This window comes from Doryrhamphus excisus, chromosome 1, assembly GCF_030265055.1.
Source record: "Doryrhamphus excisus isolate RoL2022-K1 chromosome 1, RoL_Dexc_1.0, whole genome shotgun sequence".
Taxonomy (NCBI): Eukaryota; Metazoa; Chordata; class Actinopteri; order Syngnathiformes; family Syngnathidae; genus Doryrhamphus; species Doryrhamphus excisus.
In genome coordinates this window covers 24,442,489-24,457,199 of record NC_080466.1, presented here as the reverse complement: position 1 = coordinate 24,457,199, position 14,711 = coordinate 24,442,489, and the positions used below count along the sequence as shown (strand labels likewise).

Sequence of the window (14,711 nt, the reverse complement as noted above, 5' to 3'; positions counted from 1 at the left end):
TAAAAACTAAAAACTGTAATGATAATGATTATTTCTTCATCCTTAACTGTTTGCATGTACACGTGGCTGTCATGTGGCTGCCATTTAAAGGGATAGATAGATTGTATAGCATGCAAAACCTGCAGGTAGTCATAGCTACCTACCTGTAATCACTATATAAGAAACAATTTCACTGCTTGTCCATAAAAGATTGTCCATTTTAACAGAAGAAAAGCAGCCAAATGCAAATGAATTAAAAACAGAGGTCAGCATTCTGCAATATCCTGCAATAAGACCGGCTTGTCATCGCAGCACTGATTCATGACCGCGTTGCTACATGCTGCCAGTCAGTCGCCCACGGAGATGTGCTCAGAAGCGGAAACATGGCCTTCATTAGAGCGTGCATTGTTTATGAAATTCAACGTATTTGTCTGAGAAGCGATTGTAAGAATGTGTCTTCCTCCGACTGTGTTTTGTGTTCGTGTCAAATCATCTCGTCCTGCACAGACAGCCCAGACGGGTATCCATGGCAATTACTTCCAATTTTTATTTATACCTTGAGGTAAAATGAAGTCATGCTTTCCCTTCCCTAATGCTCGTGTACATTTCTTAACCATGTGTGACTTTAAAGGGGTTCTTTATTCCGGATGAGAATTCACAGTGTAATTCTCTATCACTGGTACCTCACTGCTCTGTAAGACTGCAATGAGCAGCAGCTGTCAGATAGATTGGGCTGGACCGCTCGATGCACTAGATTACCCAATCTCCAGGGAGAAGCCTCACATCGTGCACGCATGCAAAGTGGTGATAATCCAAAATTAACCTTCAGAGACTTGAACCACAACTCTGTGGGCTGTCCTTAATCCTGCACAGCATCTTGGTGAATGGCAGCGAGTCAAAGTGTTTTTTAAACAGTTAAGTGGCCGCCTGACAGCATCCAAGAGGGACCAAGAATTAGACAGCACCGAATGTTGATGAGACAAACCTCCCTGCTAAAAGCACGGAATATGTGTGAGATCTTTGGGTGATTTTTGGCTGCTGCCGAGCTACTGTACCGTACAGATATATTTCCTTTGGATGTAACAAACAGCTACAGGGAGCTCATTGCCTTTTGTACAGCAAATCAAACACGACCTTGTAAACATTTTAATACCACAATTATTGGAATGGAGAAGGTGCAGACTACTGAGGTGTCAGATGATTAATTATTTCATTCTATAAATGAAACTTCTAAAGGAAAAGTGGCGCTTCAGAGGAGCAAATGTCCAGCATGTAAACAAACTGTTATATTTGATAACCATTTTAAAATCTGCCACATGCTGAGCTCGTCCATAAATCATGTTCAATTCCCTTCCGTGCACCAAAGTCGACTTAACAAATGGCTCAGTTTTATTATACAGTTGCATTTTTATTATACAGTGGTTAGCACGCAGACCTCACAGCTTAGAGACCAGGGTTCGATTCCACCCTCTGTGTGGCGTTTGCATGTTCTCCCCGTGCATGCGTGGGTTTTCTCCGGGTACTCCGGTTTCCTCCCACATTCCAAAAACATGCTAGGTTAATTGGCCACTCCAGATTGTCCATAGGTATGAATGTGAGTGTGAATGGTTGTTTGTCTAGTATATGTGCCCTGTGATTGGCTGGCCACCAGTCCAGGGTGTACCCCGCCTCTCACCCGAAGACAGCTGGGATAGGCTCCTTGCTCCTTGAGTTGCTCCTTTGAAAAATAAATGTGCACATTGTGTTGCTGTGATATCAGCTGGTAAAATCACAGATCATATTTTGGACCAGCTAGTACCAGCAGTTAACCTCAGCATGGACGACATACGCGCTGCACGTGGGACGTCATCGTGGGACGGCACATTTTCTCCACAGCTGTAGATTGCCTCCTTTAAAGTGCAAACACAGGAGCTACTTTCATTTCTGCAACTGAGAAATACAGCGTTGACACAAAACAGCATCGGGGTTTACTGCAAACAATTTCATCTTCCATCTTTCTTTGTGTGTTTATACAGGAAAGAAATACATGGAGTGTTACGTTTGTCTTCTACTGCAGTAGATCAGTCGAGGGGTTGAGGTCACGAATAGAAGGCCGTGAGGCCGTTCTACTTCAGGTTTTTTTGGTAGACAGCTGAATTCACGGTTCCATTCATCACAGCATGGAAGCTGCAAAACAGCCCCAAACCATCGCACTACCACCACCATATTTGACTGTTGGTATAATGTTCTTGTTCTGGATGTATCTGGACATCTGGACCAGATGTAATGGGACACACTTTCCAAAAGGTTCCACTTTTGTCTTGTCTGAGTTTTTTCCCAAAGGTTTTCGGGATCTGCAAGATTTGTTGTTTTCTGGCAAAATTTAGCCTTAATGTTTTTTTTGTTCAGCAATGGTTTTTGTCTTGGAACTCCACCATGCAGGCCATTTCTTGTCCAGTGTCTTTCTTATGGTGGAGTCATGAACTGAAGCAAGTGAGGCCTGCAGTTATTTGGATGTTGTTGTGGGGTCTTTTGTGACCTCTTGGATGTGCCGTGGCTGTGCTCTTGGGGTAATGATGGTTCACCGCTGTTCCATGTTTTCATGATTTGTGGATAATGGCTCTCACAGTGGTTTGCTGGAGTCCCAAAGCTGGGGTGTTCAGTTGTGTTATCATTGGTAATGGTAATGGTAATGGTAATGTCACGGTACGGCATGTCTGTGTTGCGGTGCGACCCCAGGATGCAGAGAGCAGGACCAATAGCAGGTAAATAATATTTATTTTAGCTATAATAGCGGCAGCAGAAAAAGGCAACTCAGGTAGCAGTAGGACAAACTAACAATGATCCAACAAAGGGAGAAGGGCACACCTGAACTAAATAGAGGACAAATTAGGGACAGGTGTGGGTGACCATGGCAACGAAGGCAGACGAGGCGAAAGAGGAAAAAGAGGAAGTCCAATACAAAATAAGAGTTCAAAACGGAAACCAAAGCCCAGACAGAGAACATGGACACACTGTCACGCAGGAACTCACGCAGGGCGTGACAGGTAATGGTAATGGTAATGGTTTTATTTAATTTGAACATGCATCAGATTCCAATTGAGTGCATCCCATAATCAGTTCCCAGTTCCACATGTCCAAAAGGAGTAGGAAGAAGCAAAGCTTATTAAATCCTACCCCTCCATCTGGTACTTTGCTATGCTATGGCTTTTTAACGTAGTGTTTCATACATAGAAGTGTTTCAAATGTACTTCTTCCCTGAGATCATATTTCTCCTCTCTTGTAGAGAAGTATTGGATGACATTTTTAGCCAATTGCTTATTTTTAGCCTTATGCATTATTTTAGCTGTTTGAAGATGAACTATATCAGCAAGTTGAAGTATTTGTCATTTTAGAAATAAGGAGTGAGTATGTTCTCTGTAGGCATTATGAATTATCCTTACTGACCTTTTTTGCAGTACATTTAGCCAGTGAAGATTGCTTTTATAGTTATTATCCCATATTTCCACACAATAAGTAAGATATGGTAGAACCAGAGAGCAATAAAGAGTGTGGAGTGATTTCTGATTGAGAACAAGTCATTAATATCTAAATTTGTTTGACATTTGACTGTGATAAACAAACAAAAAAGGAAGGGGGCACCACTCTAGGCTGCACTTGTCTATATGCCACAGGTGTCCATGTCCATTTCTACTTTTTTTTTTTAACTAAACAGTGCTGAACAGCACATGTTATACGACTAGTTAAAAAGAAAAAAGAAAAATAATTCATCCCTGTGATCATCTTCCTTCTATGTCTTCTTCAGTATCATAATTGAGCCTCATAATTCCTTTGTCACACACTTTGTCAGTCTCTTTGTTGTCTTAACGTGTGTCATTGTGAATTTTTTCACAGCTCCACGCTGTCATGATCCACAGGCAGACTTGAGCAAAAGTTGGTCATTCAATCGTCTGAAAAGAAGCAGGAAGAAGCAGAGCCCATTTAATCCTACTTCTCCATGTCTCAACAATTATTGATAGTTTGTTGACTTTCTGTGTTTAAACGGTACCATTTTGTAAGAATAGAGAATGTGTAACAACAGATACTGTACACAGCGTATGCAGTGAAAGTGAAAAAACATTTTCAACAAAAGAATATATTATTCAAGATTCAAGGTGATCCTTCTCTGAAAACCATGAATTTCTTCTTTAGTAATAGGAAAATATTTTCCATAATAGAAATGTTGAAGAGTATAAAATCCCGTATACACAGCAACCAAAGAAGAAGGGTTCTGCAGTGGAGTGCCAGTAGGGGAGTGGATAGATAAAAGTCTGAGTATGTTGCTGCTAATTGTCTTGTTCCTGCTGCAGCTATGATTGCATACAAAATGTTTTCAGCTCCTCTGAGACGATGTGGAAATCCTCACATTATTGAGGTGGAGGATTGTACAGCTGCTCTGTTTAGAGGCCCAATGTCTCTTGATAGGCTGCGTTTTAATTGCCGCATACCTCTTTAATGGAGCGAGTCTTCTAAAAGCGGCTGCGTAGACCAAAAACAAAAACATACGATGAACAAATAAGCGCAGCTAAATGAACGCTTCTTAACAGCAAAGATTTTCATGTGTGATTGTTTCATGTTGCCTTTAAAGCCAGGAGAGCTCAAGGTGTTGGTTTTCAGGTGGTCGCTTCATGACATATAATTTATCAGTAATTAAGTCACAGCTTGATTTGCAGTCATTGCAATTGCAGCACTCAATAACGTTGTGTTACATTAAACCATTCATTCATTCATTCATTCATTTTCTTTCAGCGAAAGGCGGGGTACACCCTGGACTGGTCTCCAGCCAATCATAGGCCACATATAGACAAACAACCATTCACATTCATATCTATGGACAATTTGGAGTTTTTGGAATGTGGGGGGGCTGGAGTAACCGGAGAAAACCCACGGACAATGGCTCTCACTGTAGTGTGCTGGAGTCCCAAATTTGAGGTGTTTAGACAAAAGTGAGAACACTGATCCCTTCTGCTCCATCTTCTTATTCTCAAGCAAACCAGGTGTGTAATACAGTTATCCCTCCTTTACTGCAGACCGTGACAAGTGGATCCCTGTTAATATTTTGTAGTTAGTTTGAGTATAAAAAAAAACCTGTTTAAGACCTTCTAAATGTTTTTTTCAACCTTATTAGAGCCCTGTAGACATGAATTAATACCACTATAGTCACCTTTACCCAATCATACCCAATATAGTCCACAAAATAGGCCATTTAAGATATTAACAAGACTTGGGCTTGTGTCTGTTACCATAAATCTGTTCCCTTGGGGACCCTAAAGAGAGAGGAGGGTTCAGTGTTGAGTTTCAGCTTTGTGTGGGTAACAAAAGGCCACAAAAGTTGCCTGTTTTTATTGGGGATTTTTATTAGAGACAGTCCAGGGTGTACCCCGCCTCTCACCCGAAGAAAGCTGGGATAGGCTCCAGCGACTCTTGTGAGGATAAGCTGCAGAAAATGAATAAATGAATGAATGACTATTGTGCCTGCAATAAAGGCCTGTCAAGTCCGATCCTTATGTGTTTCACCAAAGATTACTCAGTGGCCGCTGTAGAATACTAAGAATACTACATTTCATCAAGGTCTTGCCATATTTATGGATTTTAGTTCAGGCTGCACTGTGGTTTCAACGGTAGTCAAGTGGTTCGCGCACAGGCCACACAGCTAGGAGACCCAGGTTCCAGGTTCGATCCTCCTCTCAGGGATCTCTGTGTGGAGTTTGCATGTTCTCCCCGTGCATGCATGGGTTTTCTTCAGGTACTCCGGTTTCCTCCCACATTCCAAAAACATGCTAGGTTAATTGGCCACTCCAAATTGTCCATAGGTATGAATGTGAGTGTGAATGGTTGTTTGTCTATGTATATGTGCCCTGTGATTGGCTGGCCACCAGTCCAGGGTGTACCCCGTCTCTCACCACAAGACAGCTGGGATAGGCTCCAGCATGCCTGTGACCCTTGTGAGGATAAGCGGTATGGTAATGGTAATGGTAATGGTAATGGTAATGGTTTTATTTCATTTGAACATGCATCAGATTCCAATTGAGTGCATCCCATAATCAGTTCCCAGTTCCACATGTCCAAAAGGAGTAAGAAGAAGCAAAGCTTATTAATTCCTACCCCTCCATCTGGTACTTTTACAATCAGTAACTGTTACATTTGTTCACTTCCTGCTTTCCATAATACAGTTTAAGGTATTTTTTTTAATAATGTACCTCGTACCTCGTAGGAGGTGATATGAGCATCCAATGACATAATGGGTACCATAGTAACTGTCAATATAGGTATAGAAAATGAATCATTGAGTCATTTTTATGCTTAAAGATGTTTAATTTATGGCAAAAATATATCTAACATTTACTTAAATGATGCCGTATTCAACCACAAAATAGCATAATTTATTATTTATACTAATATATTTTGAAAAATTAAACTGGAATGTGTTTGAGTGAGGGCGAACAGAGAAGTAAATGTATTAGTGGCAGATCATGTATGGTAATACAGTATTGTAGGACTATTAAATATCATTTTAAGCAGGTACCAGCATGATGCAGTAGTGGCAAGAAAGTCTGAGATCCGGGTTCAAGTCTGTATTGGAGCTTCTGTGTGTGGAGTTTGCAGTTTGTTTATAGAAAATAAATAGATGGATACATGAAAATGTAAATTACCAAATGTTATGGTCTATGTGCTATTCCTGCAATGCAATTGATGGATATTCAAAGTGAAAAAAAAAAAACGTAGCTGACCCCAAGAGTCATACGTTCCCTTCTTTGACTGTTTTGAGAAGCGTTATTGTCAACAGTCCTTCGTGTGTGAGACACCAGCTAACGAGCGCCATGGCGGCGTGAAGCGCAAAGCCGAATCGTCCCAGTTATTATTTGCTTTCCTTTAATCTATTTTCTGTTTGTCTTCTGTGTTGCAGCTCTGCCAGTCGCAGGTAGTAAACACAGGAAGCGGCAGAGAACAAACACTACGACGGCGGCCGTGAGCGGACACTGAAAAAGAACAACGTCTGGAGGGGAGGAACTACTACTGTATGAAAAAGGTCAACAAACCCGGCAGGGTTGAGTAAAGTGTGATTGCCTTAATTACCACACATTTCCAGATGTATACGAAGAGATGATCCAATGAGACTTACACTCAAATGTTTTCTTTACATGTGGAAAAAAAAAGTCTTGATAGAAAGAGGTGCGGCTATTTTAATATGTGGGGTTTTTAGATGGGCGGTAATAAATGGTGACTTGTCTCTGCTTATGTGCAGTCGGCCGTACGACTTACTATTTTTATCTTTTCATATCGTCAACCAAACAAGGCTGACCCGAGTTGCTCAAAGGCTGGCAACAAACTTAATGAGTCCACGTTGTGTCATAACACTAAAATCCTCCTCACTGAGAAATGGCTTTTAGGGCTGCAAAACAAATTAGCACCGTGTTGTCAGCGCATTAACATCCACTCTCACTAAAACAAAGATGTCAGCCACATAAATCCAATCATAAATATCCTTTCTGTCCCACAAAGTCTACCGCAGCATCACCAAGATTGACCCCTCTTAAAGACAATAAACCTTGGGTTGTTTTCTCAGATGCAAACAACAAACGGACCAGCTGCTTTGTTGACGTGTTTCCACTTTTAAGTGTATGCAAAGTAACATGGATGTGTGTTCTCTATTTTTTTAAACCTAGCCTTGATGAATACATAACCAAAGGTGAAACCCTGAATTTATTCTATGTGGTGTTGAATAGGAGACAATGTATATATAGCAGACATTTATACTTGTGTGTCCTGAGATGTCATTTTATTTGACTGTTACAACCACCAGTCATGATGATTTCTTTGTTTTGTCCTTGCTGATACAATCATGTTGCTCACATTGTTGTGATTGATTGCTGCTCTCACACTCCTAATTGTTTTTTTTTTTTTTTTATGTACCCTGGACTGGTGGCCAGCCAATCACAGGGCACATATAGACAAACAACCATTCACACTCACATTCATACCTATGAACAATTTGGAGTGGCCAATTAACCTAGCATGTTTTTGGAATGTGGGAGGAAACCGGAGTACCCGGAGAAAACCCACGCATGCACGGGGTTTTCTGCGCGCTAGCTACTCAGCCACCGTGCAGCCCCATCAAGAAGTCATTCATTCATAACACAAGGTCGCTAATGTCAGGGCATTGAGGGGTTGTTTACTGACACGCCTCTTTTATTGTAATAATTGTATTCAGTCTGTCAACCACAGCGGATTTAAAAACCTCAATTCTTTTTACAGCATTTTGTTTCTCTCCTTTAGAGAAAATCCAAAGCATCCTGCTCTTTATCTGAACAATTTATATCTGTAATTACCTCACAGTTTGTATCTCAGACAAAAAAAAAGCTCTGAATGTTCCCCGTGTTTCCATACAGTCATAAAAACTTATAACCATACGCGATAGCCAAGGTAGTTCTAAAATTGATGTCAGTAGTTTTGTGGAAAATCCCCCCACGAGGCGGATGTTTTTATTGGGAGGGAGTAGATTTACTGTATGTGTTGTCACTCCGGGTGCTTTAACAGCAGAGTTACTGGACTCATATTGGCAGTGTTGTTTCCAAACATATTGAAGTCAATACAATATATATATTTATATAGGTCATCTTTAGAATAAACATGATCTAATTCCACTACTTTATTTTGTCGACATCATGTAAATATTTTGCAATATGAATCAACCAAGATCAGGGGTCCCCCACTTTTAGAGCTACTTTGACAAAAAGGAAGTAGAGGTGAGCTATTTGTGTTTTATTTATGTGACAGGCAAGATTTAAATTGTACTTTATTTATTTAACTGTGTGGTTTCTGTCTTCATGCTACTTTGTGGTCATTTGTAATCTGAATGTGACTATAGGGGTGTTAGTTCATGTCTAGAGGGCTCTAGAAATGTTAATAACATGATTTAAAAAGACCCCCGCACACAGTCAGTACTAGTGAATAGTAAATAATCATTTTCTGACCAATTAAGTGAAATTGGATCATTTGATGATCTCTCGAAACACACTAGTGCAAATCGGGTTATCGTTATCGGGAATCGTGCCTCTGCAGAAAGTTAGTCTGTAAAATGGGTTTCAAATCGATCAATTTGAAGTTCCTAGCCATGCTTTGTGTTTATTTTGTGGTTGGACCTCATCATTTCCAGCAGTCTTGAACGCACCAAAATATCTTCCCATCAGGCCCGTTTTTGCAACAAATAGTGAAACCTTCGCCACAGTGCTTCCTGATGAGAAACATTCACGTCTAACCTCCAAGACAAATCCCAACGTGTCACTTGTGCTCTGCTTGAGTGTGTGTTTATAGACGATGCCTTGAGATGAAAACGAGCGCAATTAGAAGAACGTGACGGGCCTTGGAAGGCACCACCTCCAGTCACCCCGAATCAAGCGGCGCCACAGGAGAGGGAGAGAAAAATCCGTTTAACTGGACCGTCTCTGACCCATTTCCTCAAGCAGGCTATTAATTAATATAATGAATGTGGTTTGAGGCTGCGGTTATGTCAACTGGCTGTGACACAGTGCCCTCCCTTAAATCTGCTTTCATCGGCACGTCGCGGTACTACAACATTCATCCACGCTTTGGCAACCATTGAATGACTATGGGAACTAATTTAAAAAAAGTCTTTATCCACAGTTGGGACACAGTTTGCACGTGGACGCTTGTGACATGTGAGTGTTGTTCATTAGGAATGCCTTTGGAATGTTAGCATAGCTTGTATCGATGTTGAAATTCAATTCTGGTATACATAAAGCTTATTAGAGTCAGACATATTGGCTGGTGTAGCATGGAATATCAATATGATGAGATATACTCGTTACATGTGTTTGGCAACAATTGCCTTGATTTGGTCATTTATGGATATAAAAAGTGATTTAAAAAAAACTTTAGACGTAGACGTCCACTAGCAATTGCTCAAAATGCAACACAACAGTAGTTAAATGGCCCGTGTACACGTGTGCTGGTTGCCTCACACATCCTAAAAAAATCACATTTGATTGAAAACTAAATCGTCCAATGGGATTTCACCAGGAAAAACAGTCTGAACGTTTCTCTACATCGCCGTAGCTGCATCTCCTGTACGATAGCTCACTTTCTTATGACAGTGGTACTACGCATCATGTAGTTTTCCTGGTATGGAACGTAGCCGTGTGGTTGCTACCAGGAAGTATTGGCTCCACATTAAAAGGAAGAAAAAGATCCATTTATTCATTTTCTATACCGCTTATTCTTACGAGGGTCACGGGGGTGCTGGAGCCTATCCCAGCTGTCTTCACCACACAGAAAGAACATGCAAACTCCGCACAGAGATGCCCCAGTGGGTAATCGAACCCAGGTCTCCTAGCTGTGTAGCTTGCACGGCAACCACTTCATCTAAAAAATATTTTTTTAGGAAAAAAATAGTAATTTTATGAGTGGAAAGGAAAGATCACCTATCACAGGAGCAGGTTATTCCCGCTTAAAGACAATGACGAAAGGACAAGGAAGAAAAATGACCACTTCCACACAGAATGGGAGAATTTTTTTCACTCTTGTGTTGGACAAGGTAATGTAACGTCATATCATAATGTCCTGAATGCTTTGTGTCATTACTGACACCTAGTGGCCAGGATGCTACATATGGCGTTTGCTGTTGTGTGTATTGTATTTAGTGTATTGTAAAAAAAAAAAAAAAAAAAAACTCCAGCTGCTAGAAATGAAGGTTGTACTTCAGTGTAGTAAAGATACCAAAAATCAGGTCTAGGCACTTTTTTTTTTGTTTCCCGTGTAATGGGATGATGCCCTGTGTGCATTGTGTGTCACTTGTTGTTGAGGAAATGTGCTTTATTTTGGAAGTGGTTGTAAAGTCTCAGCATATATGATCAACATATGAAGAGTCAGTAGGCATGGAGATGTCGTCATCTTGACCGTATTGTTTTAGGACGTTATTATGTTCATCAAGATGGCTGAAGTGGTTACGTTAGAAATTGAGCGCTCGGTATAAATGCAATGCTGAGTTAGAAAACACACACACCAGGTTGGTAGAATGATTATGTTCATTCACCCGTCAAGTACTATTACTACTCGTATACATTCTATAAATACTAAAAGTAGTCACTCTTTTGGTACATCGGTATTATAATTAAGGCTGTCCCGATGCGATATCGATACCAGATATTGGTCCCGTATCAGCAGAAAAACAAGATTATATCGATTATGTCGGCTTGTATCTAAAATCTCTTCTATTCAGCAGAGCTATGAAGGTCATGTGACCTCAACAACTGGAGCAGGGAGTCCGACTTTTCACCCGAGTGGAAATCCCAACATGCACAAGTTCATAGTTTATATTCATGTTCACAAGTTGATATGTTCTTCCCGTGTTCGGTCTCCTGCGTGAGTGAGGAAGAAAGTCCGACTGCCATCGGTGTCATAGGACCAGAATGCACACATAGACCAGGAGTTCCACCAACTCCACCGGGTACTCTCTGGGGGGTTGTTTTCAGCATGTTGTCTCCCCATGTTTGCATTCCCAATATCTCATTAATGCAAGTGTTCCCCATTAGAATAGTTATTGGTATGGAAATACCAGCCACCTCCGTGGCGACCCCTGCAGATGTCTGATTTTACCTCACGTGGGACCTCAGTTGCTGCCGGCTCTCACGTTAGCACAAACGCTGGTGGGGACATCAGATAACACTCCCAACAAGGTGAGAGGAGACAAGTTCAATTCTAATGAGGCCCGCCAGCTAGCAAACACGGCGGGGCTATGTTCACATCGTTCAAAGGTGTCACGGCCACCGGGCAGAGGATGATGAGGCCAGGCACGCCGCACCATTTACAGTTATTCTTCCACCAACACTTCCATGGCAACCTTGGTAATACCTGGTAATGAAGTGCAAATTCAAAGACATGCCGGTACGTCGCTGATGGCTGACAAATCACTCATAATAGAACAAACTGAAACCAGCCTAAACTGTCTAAAACGTATACAGATACAGTATGTCATAAAGTCCTCTACCAAAACAGCATTTCAATTATTCTTGACCCTTTTACATTGTATATTTTCCCATATTAGTCAAGTTATGGATATCTAACACCTCCATGCAATTGTTTTCCTCTGTAGAAAAATGACTAAATAAAGTGGAGCAAAGCTAAGCCTATTATCTTCATGCATTGTATGCCGTGATATGTGCTGCAGATTTTACAGTACGTATGGAATTTTTGGTGGAATTTTGTGTGGTTGTACCATTTCATATCCATGATTCAGCATTCCTGACCCGGCAAATCTTGCAGATTTTTATCAAAATATTATTTTCTTTATTTAAAATACGCCGATTTGTGCTTTTTATCTCGAAAAATAAAATGAATTCATTGTTTTGGCCCCGTTTATCTCAATTAATTGGTTCCAGATAATCTTTGATTGATACCATGATGAATGAATTTCTGCTAAGTAGGATTCAATATTAATGAATGGAATATGTTTGTACTTACAGCATTGCATTCCTGTTTGTGGCTTTCTAAATAGGCTTTTTACTGTCATTAGAGCCCTGTAGACATGAAATAACACCCCTATAGTCACCTTTGTACTCCTATTATCCATGCATTCATTTTCTATACCGCTTTTCCTCACGAGGGTAGCAAGGCATGCTGGTGCCTATCCCAGCTGAGGTGGGGTACACCCTGGACTGGTCGTCAGTACTCTAGTATTCTTTATTTAAAACACATTCCTCAGCTGTAATGTGCCGGCTATGGAATCACTGCTGGGAGCCACTTTTAACATTGCATGCTACCAAGCTAGCTAGGTAGACTGCAACTCGTTTATTTTACACTTAAGAAAATGTTTCAAACAGAATGGGGAAGGAGCCAAAAACCTACCACTTCCACACGGAATGAGAGGAAAACTTTTTTTCACTTTTTTTGCATGGTGACTCCAAATTGTCCATCGGCATGAATGTGAGTGTGAATGGTTGTTTGTCTATATGTGCCCTGTGATTGGCTGGCCACCAGTCCAGGGTGGACCCCGCCTCTCCCCCAAAGACAGCCGGGATAGAAAATGGATGAATGGATAGAACTTATACCCGAATTCTACCCACATTATCACCTGACTCAGTCACACTACACACATAACACAGGAAGGACATATACCGTTTTATCCCTGTGGTTGTCCTACCTCCTAAAACGTATTGTCCAAGGCTGGACTGGAAGGATAAATTCCTCATCTCTGCACATAATCCCTTTAGCATTCATTAGCATTCAATTATCTTTATCCTTGATGATGGCCGCAACAGTTGAGGACCAAAAGAGTGACCAATATTGGCGGGTGTATCTCCTTTCTCCGAGCTTTCCATGATGTTCACTTCGGCTTTCCTTTTCTTTGGTGCACTGCTGCTAGTGTGACAAAATAATAGTTAACCTCCAATGTATTTTTTCTAAACTTAAGAAAGGGATTTAAACACAGTTGTGAAAAAAGACAAAGTAAGAAGCCAAAAAAAAGTACCACTTCCACACAGAATGGGAGAATTTTGTTTCACTCAAGGTAATGTAACGTCATATCTTAATGTCCTGAGTGCTTTGTGTCATTACTGACACCTAGTGGCCAGGATGCTACACCAAATCATTATGAAATATTTATTGGAAAACGCAGTAGAGTCTATACTATAGTATACTATACAATACCCGTAACTGTTTTGGATACAACCCAAGTGGGCAAAAGGATTGATCCCAAATCCATAATACTGCCTTTTTGATAAAAGTGTTTCCTATATGTAGAATTGAAGATTCACTGTGACATGCTAATGATGATGAGGTACATTTACTCATAAGTGTATTGTAAAAAAAAAAACAAAAAAACTCCAGCTGCTAGAAATGAATTGAATGAAATTGTACCTCAGTGGAGTAAAGATACCAAAAATCAGGTCTAGGCACTTTTTTTTTGTTTCCCGTGTAATTGGATGATACCCTGTGTGCATTGTGTGTCACTTGTTGTTGAGGAAATGTGCTTTATTTTGGAAGTGCTTGTAAAGTCTCAGCATATATGATCAACATATGAAGAGTCAGTAGGCATGGAGATGTCGTCATCTTGACCGTATTGTTTTAGGACGTTATTATGTTCATCAAGATGGCTGAAGTGGTTACGTTAGAAATTGAGCGCTCGGTATAAATGCAATGCTGAGTTAGAAAACACACACACCAGGTTGTCAGAATGATTATGTTCATTCACGCAATGTCCTCTGTTAGATAAGAGCGCAAGGCAAATGAATGCATGGCTGTCAGAGTGCCCCTGAGCAAAGCAAAGCAAGGCAAAGCAAAGCAAGGCAAGGCAAGGCGAGCGTCTCTCACTGCCGCCGTGTGCAAGCACGCTTCACACCAGCCATCACTCATCAGGCAGTGACACATTAGAGGTGAAGCTTAAGGTGAAATTAAAGACACAGGACGGGAATAGAATTTCCATGTCAACACCATTTTGACTGTGTGAAAAATGCCTTTTGTCAAATCAGCACATGAAGGAAGACCATTGTGTTTCAAACGGAATATATGTACACATTTGAGATGTGAAGGTTATCCGGGGCCACCTCAACGATGATAAGGTTATGGCTGACTTTATCGACATTAGTCATCGTCAACAAAGATGCTCTTTGCATGCATGCTGCAAAGCTGTGGTACTTTGCAGTGGCAGTGTGAAAAGTGATCACTGATGTTGCTCAAATGTTGCTGCTTCACATATC

General features: G+C 40.9%; 1 protein-coding gene across 1 annotated transcript in view; it reads left to right on the top strand.

Moving 5' to 3' along the window:
• The window catches only part of kcna4 (potassium voltage-gated channel, shaker-related subfamily, member 4), a 78,083-nt gene extending 69,247 nt beyond the window's left edge, over positions 1–8,836 (top strand). Inside the window, exon 3 of the mRNA XM_058069452.1 lies at positions 6,905–8,836. The gene's annotated coding sequence lies outside the window, so the exon portion shown is untranslated. The remainder of the gene's footprint in view (positions 1–6,904) is intronic.
• Positions 8,837–14,711: the final 5,875 nt, after the last annotated feature.